The following is a 6,000-nucleotide window of genomic DNA, read 5'->3' as shown; positions in this document are numbered from 1 at the left end:
ACACAGGAGACCTTTACACTAGAAATGCTGATCTCAGTGAGGCAGCTACCTGCTACCCACCCCCCCCCCCCCCCCGGTCGAGTGTGTGGGTTTGGCCTGTGTCCTTTCCTTCCACCCCGGACACAGGAAAGGAACGGGACTGCTTGAAAAAAAACAGGACCTTGTTTCATTGCACTGGGACACGTGCCGTAGCCTCCGAACGCCTCTGCTTTGACCTCTGATAGCGAGATCTGATCCTCTCTGACTCCCTCTCTGCCTCTAATTTCTCCCCCCCCCCCCCCCCCCCCCCCCCCGCAGTAATAATGGTCTATTTATAACTCCAGTTCATTTATTCCGATCCCAGTTTTTTTTTTTTTTTTTTTGTTTTTTCCGTTTTGTGTTTTTATGAGACTCAGACACATCGCCGGCACACGCCTCGGCAAAAACAGGAGCCAGACCAGACACGCTCAGAAACGATTCCCCCGGTGTCTGTGCAGTCTTCCCCACATGCTTTCTCCATTATTGTTTAATACTTTGCATTTATCTTAGCTTACCCTGGTCTCCATTTCATTTAAAATATACTCTACCAGACCTTTCTGAGCTTTACCATGCTTACCTGTGCTTTACCATGCTTCCCTGTGCTTTACCATGCTTCCCTGTGCTTTACGATGCTTCCCTGTGCTTTACCATGCTTCCCTGTGCTTTACCATGCTTCCCTGAGCTTTACCAGCTTTACCTCCCTGAGCTTTACCATGCTTCCCTGTGCTTTACCACGCTTTCCCATGCTTTCCCATGTTTCCCTGTGGTTTATTACTTTGTGAGGTTCCCAGACAGCCTCCTCTCTCCCCAGGGGTGAATTTGGCAGGGGCGTTAGCCAGTACAGAGTTTACGGCCCTGACTGGAATTTATCTAGGACAGAGATTGGGAGAGAGGAGAGAGCAAGATGATAGGAGAGAGAGAAAAGGAGCTGGGTGTGTGTCTTTCTCCCATGCGCTCCTGTGAAGGGATGTGTTGTGAGGGGACCATACTCTGACTCTGTGAGCCGGCCTGGGCTTTGGGCTCAGTGTCACTGAGGAGGGGGAGCGAGTCAGCCGCATCAGCATCAACCCCCCCCCCCCCCCCCCCCACCCACACACCCCACCCATTGCGATTCTGCAAAGCTCTCTGGCAGTGTCTGCCTTGAATTCGCTTGTTTTCCTGTGAAAAATTCTTCCTGCATTTTGTTCAGGTTATCCAACATCACTTCAGATCCCGTCTCACTCACTGTGTGTGACCCTGAGCAAGTCACTTAACCTCCTTGTGCTCCGTCTTTCGGGTGAGACGTTGTTGTAAGTGACTCTGCAGCTGATGCATACTTCACACACCCTAGTTTCTGTAAATAGCCTTGGATAAAAGCGTCTGTAAACAAACAAATAACACTAATAACTGTCAGCCACATCCATTCTGCATTGTCACTGTCAATTCGAAATGTACATAGATAGATAGATAGGTGGTATTGCAACATGTAGAACCTATATCTAAAGACAGCTAATGATTCCAACGAGTAATGCTTTAAAAGAAATGATGACACACAATGACTGGATCATTTATGAAAATAATCTTTTAAAAAAAAAAAAAAAAAAAAAAAAAAAAAAAAGTATTTCGGGAATAATTTGCTACTTCCCAGCAATCTCTCTTTCCATCCTTCTCCTGTTCTGAGCTGGAGTAACGGGACTTCCCTTTCTCTCCCTCCTCTCTCCTTCCTCTTTTTATTGTGTTGTCACCGTATCCATATTGGCTCTGTCTGTCTCCTCTCCTCTTCCATTCATCTCCCTTCGCTTTCCCGTCTCTCGCCGGGATAGGCTGCCGGTATTTCCACGCCGCCTTGTCTCGACCCGCCCCCCCCCCAGTCTGGCAGACCGGGGGAGGGGACGAGACCATCTGCGTAGACGCGTAATTTGCCCCAGATTCCGGGTCGCGGCTCTCGCGTCTAAGTGTCTCTACAGTGAGCGCACCAGGACTCCATTCCTGATCGCCCTGAATGTCATGCTGTATCTACATAGTCGTCGCAGCAAGGCAAGAGAGGTAGCCCCCACTAAAAAATAAATAAATAAATATTTAAAAAAAAAAAAAAAAAATTGAAAAAAAAAAAAAAAAAAAACTGCTCTGTGTGCCTGTGCGTTCGAATTCACCCTCTCTCCAAACTCTTTTTAGTGTGACTGTTGTGGCCGCCACTGACAGACACCAGCGGTGAGACACTGTGGTCTTTTAAAAAAAAAAAAAAATAATAATAATTATATTTTTGAAAGCTTTTATTTTTTAATTATTTAAATAGTTTTTTTTTTGTTTTGTTTTAACTTAGGCCGCTGTCAGTCAGTTTTCCACTCCACCTTCTCTCCTCTGTCTTTTTTTTTTTTTTTTTTTTTTGGAAAAATAACATTCCCAGCTGAATTACCCCCAATGAATGGAGTTGCTTTTTGCCTTGTTGGAATACCACCATATTCAGAAACCGAAGTAAGTGCCTCACCAGTTTATTTATTTATGTATTTATTTACATTTTATTTGGTATATGTTTGCTGTTTGGCTGCTTGACACTCTAGCAGCTGTGCTGTTGGAATCAGGGCTGCTTGCTCGAGTCCGGGGCCTGTCTGTACTTGTGTTTTTTTTTCCCCCCACAGTTGTCTGTAATACTAGTACAGTAGTAAGATGATATGCGAGTATATATTTTTGTATAATGTATTTGTTTATGTGTTTTATGGTTGTTTATTTTGAACGGTGTAGTAAAATAAACACAAGTTGTATCGTGGATTGAATGGGAATTCTCCCACCTCGCACCCCCTAGCCTGTGGAAATAATTACCGCTCTGGTCAGACAAGAGGTCTGTTCCCAGGTTTTAAATGTCGTTTAAAAACATTCAGCTATGTTGACTCAGATTTGTGAGCTGATTTTAAATAGATGACCTAATAACCTAAAATGTTTCTTAATCATTTTAAACTCTTATTTTTAGTTTTCTAATCTTATTTGTTCTACTAAAATTCGTTCAGCGCGGAGGACCGGCTCTTGAAAGGCGCTAAATATAAGTGAAGTTTTGATGATGTCTTTGCAATGGCATGGTGTTTGCGTACGCTCATATTCACAGCTGTGGTCGGGTTTCCTTTTTTCGAGGTGTAACGAGGGACTGACAGCACAGCGACGGTCTTTCCGTCCGTCTGTCTGTCTGGGAATACTGTGGGCTTTTAAATATGTTTGTTCTCTCGAGGGAGTAACGGATTTCGCTCGAGAGCTGTCACGCGCAAATCTGAAATTGTCAGTTTTTCTGTCGTTTATTCTTTCTTTCTTTCATTCATTTTTCTTTCACCCTTTACTTCCCGTCAGTTTTCTTGTTAATTTCTCAGCCTGATAGTAAAATATCCTATACATATAATATCGACCCGGCCGCCTCCCCTAGCCTGCTGAACGATACAGGCCTGGGTGTGTGGCTGTGCCTGTGGGAATAGCCACAATGTTCCGTGTTGATGTTTTATAGATATTAAAAACACATAGTGTTAAATGGGTTAACATTAGAGCTGAAAACAGCGAAAAGCAGATTTGAAATGTTATGTAGGGTTAGAGAACGGCCGCGGAAGGGTGTGCTAAAAACGTTAGCATACTTGGAGGGGAAAACGCACAGCTGTCTTTCTACTCCCTTTCCAAACGCAGATCAGATGCACATAAGTGCAGAATTGTACCTCTTTTAATTTATGATTCTAATGCAATAATTTATTTATTTATTTTGTTTGTTTTGTTTTTTACAAGTGCATAGCTATTTTTGAGTCAGTCTGTTTACCAGCCTGAAGCTTTGAACTATTTATAAACGAGATCCGGGTGACTTGTTGTTAATGCTGCATATTTTTCCCAATTGCTTGCACATGAATTGCAAATTAAGGCAAACAATGGATGGATTTGTTCAGATTTTTGTGAAGGGTGGTTGCACAATTTGTACTGGGTTTGTGTGTATGTTGTTCACATTGTGGCATTGATAATGTCCACTGCTGTAAGGGTTTCAGAGCAAGCCAAGAAGGGGGGGGGGGGGGTTGGACAGCTACAGCTGTGCGTGCAATGTAAACAAATGGGACTGCTAACAAGGACTGTTGATACAGTTTAGAAGGACTACACTGTGGAAGGATAGAGTAAACAGCCTGCAAGGATTTATATTTCACAGCTCATTCTAGAATGGTACTGCACCACTACCTCTATCTGCACCTATTAAACCTACAGACGCTAGACTCAGCTTCGCCCATTTGTGTTGTTGAGACAGGAATAAGACTCCCATTGCTTAGCAGCTTCATCCATTCCTAGTTTTGCTATGAGTTTAATCACACTTCCAGACCCTCTGTCGGTTTGCTTTCAGGTTGTGTTGTCCTGACAGCGTGGATGGATGTTCGCTGAAGATCTTCACAGCAGAGCAGCAGCAGCAGGCTGTGTAAAAGCTGCACAGCATCTTTCTGTCGCTGTAATACATTAAAAAAAAAAAAAAGGGATTCTGTGATTAATCACTCGTGCGCTACAGCAACACAGGTGGAAATAAGACTACTGTTGCATAGCACTTTTTCCCATTCCAGGTTTTATTGCAAGCTTTTCCCCATGGTTATACTGTGCATTTCCCATGGTGTACCCTGGTTTGCCATATTTATTAATATGCTTTACTATTACTCTCTGCTTTACAGTGCTTGCCTATGCTTTACTATACCTCTCTGTGCTTTACAGTGCTTGCCTATGCTTTACCACATCTCTGTGCTTTACAATGCTTGCCTATGCTTTACCATACCTCTCTGTGCTTTACAATGCTTGCCTATGCTTCACCATACCTCTCAGTGCTTTACAATGCTTGCCTATGCTTCACCATGCTTTCTTACATTATGGTGTGCTTTTATTGTGGCAAACTTTTTAAAATTTTTTATAAGGACTGTGCTGGATTCAAACCCAGGATCCCTGATGCATGAGATGCTAGAGAGTTATGCAACCTCACGTGTGTGTGCGTGTACACTTGAATATTTGAATTTGAATTTCACACTTTGCGCATCTTCTCTCCTGCATGGTGTAATCAAATAATCGTGTGCTGAGGTCGGCTTTCTTCTGTAGAAAATTAACGGGGGTCATTGCCAGGGTTTAAACATGAGAACATTGTACAGTCCATCTCCCCGCCCTCCCTACTCTGACGAGCTTTCATCAAAGTTAAAGGGTCACCCAGCCATCCTAGTCCATTACACGTGCAGTACTTGAGGGTTTTATCCACATTTGATACGTTTTCATACGCTGAGTTAGGCGCACCGCTCCCCTTGCATCCAAGCTGAACTTTTAATTAAACGCCTAAGGCATTTTCTTCATGCTGACTGCAGGGATGGAAGTAAGCTCCCCTGTTTATTCCACTCCGGGTGTTCCTATACTTGCCAGGGTTATAGGCTGGTGATCATCTGTGTCTGAAGGCAAGGTCTGTTTAGGGTCTACAAGCGTCAGTTAAACGAGGAATAGATCAAACGCCTGTGCAGCGGAAGTCTTAATTCCAGCTATGTATTGCATAGCAGTTTCACCCATTCCAGGTCTACTACTAGCTTGGTTAGGCACAGTGAAGGGTTAGAAACTTTACTAGTCCTGCACCCAGTCCTGGGTTTTGGGGAAATACTCTTGTTTAGGTATATTATTGAAGTCAGGAGTTTGAACAATCAGACCTCTGCTCAGTCTGCTCTGAATTAACTGATCACGCTTGGATAAGTCTCACCTGTGTAGGTAGGTTGACTATCAGAAATTGTTCATGCAGCTATAAGAAGTAAGTGTTTGGCAGGGGTTGCTCAAACCTCCTGACAACTGAGTCATTTAAATAATATTCTTAATTGCAGGACTGCTGAATGTTCACTCCCACGCGCACAATGTGCGCCAAAGGATTTGGTCGGCAGCCGAAGATTATCCACTGCTCCCTCCAGTCCAGGACTGGGTGCAGGGATAGTGAATGTTTCTAACCCTGCAGTGGATGGGTAATGAGCTCAAGTGTGTTTCATTAAACTC

This window comes from Polyodon spathula, chromosome 12 (genome assembly GCF_017654505.1).
Source record: "Polyodon spathula isolate WHYD16114869_AA chromosome 12, ASM1765450v1, whole genome shotgun sequence".
Taxonomy (NCBI): domain Eukaryota; kingdom Metazoa; phylum Chordata; class Actinopteri; order Acipenseriformes; family Polyodontidae; genus Polyodon; species Polyodon spathula.
Note: the sequence above shows the minus strand (reverse complement) of the source record.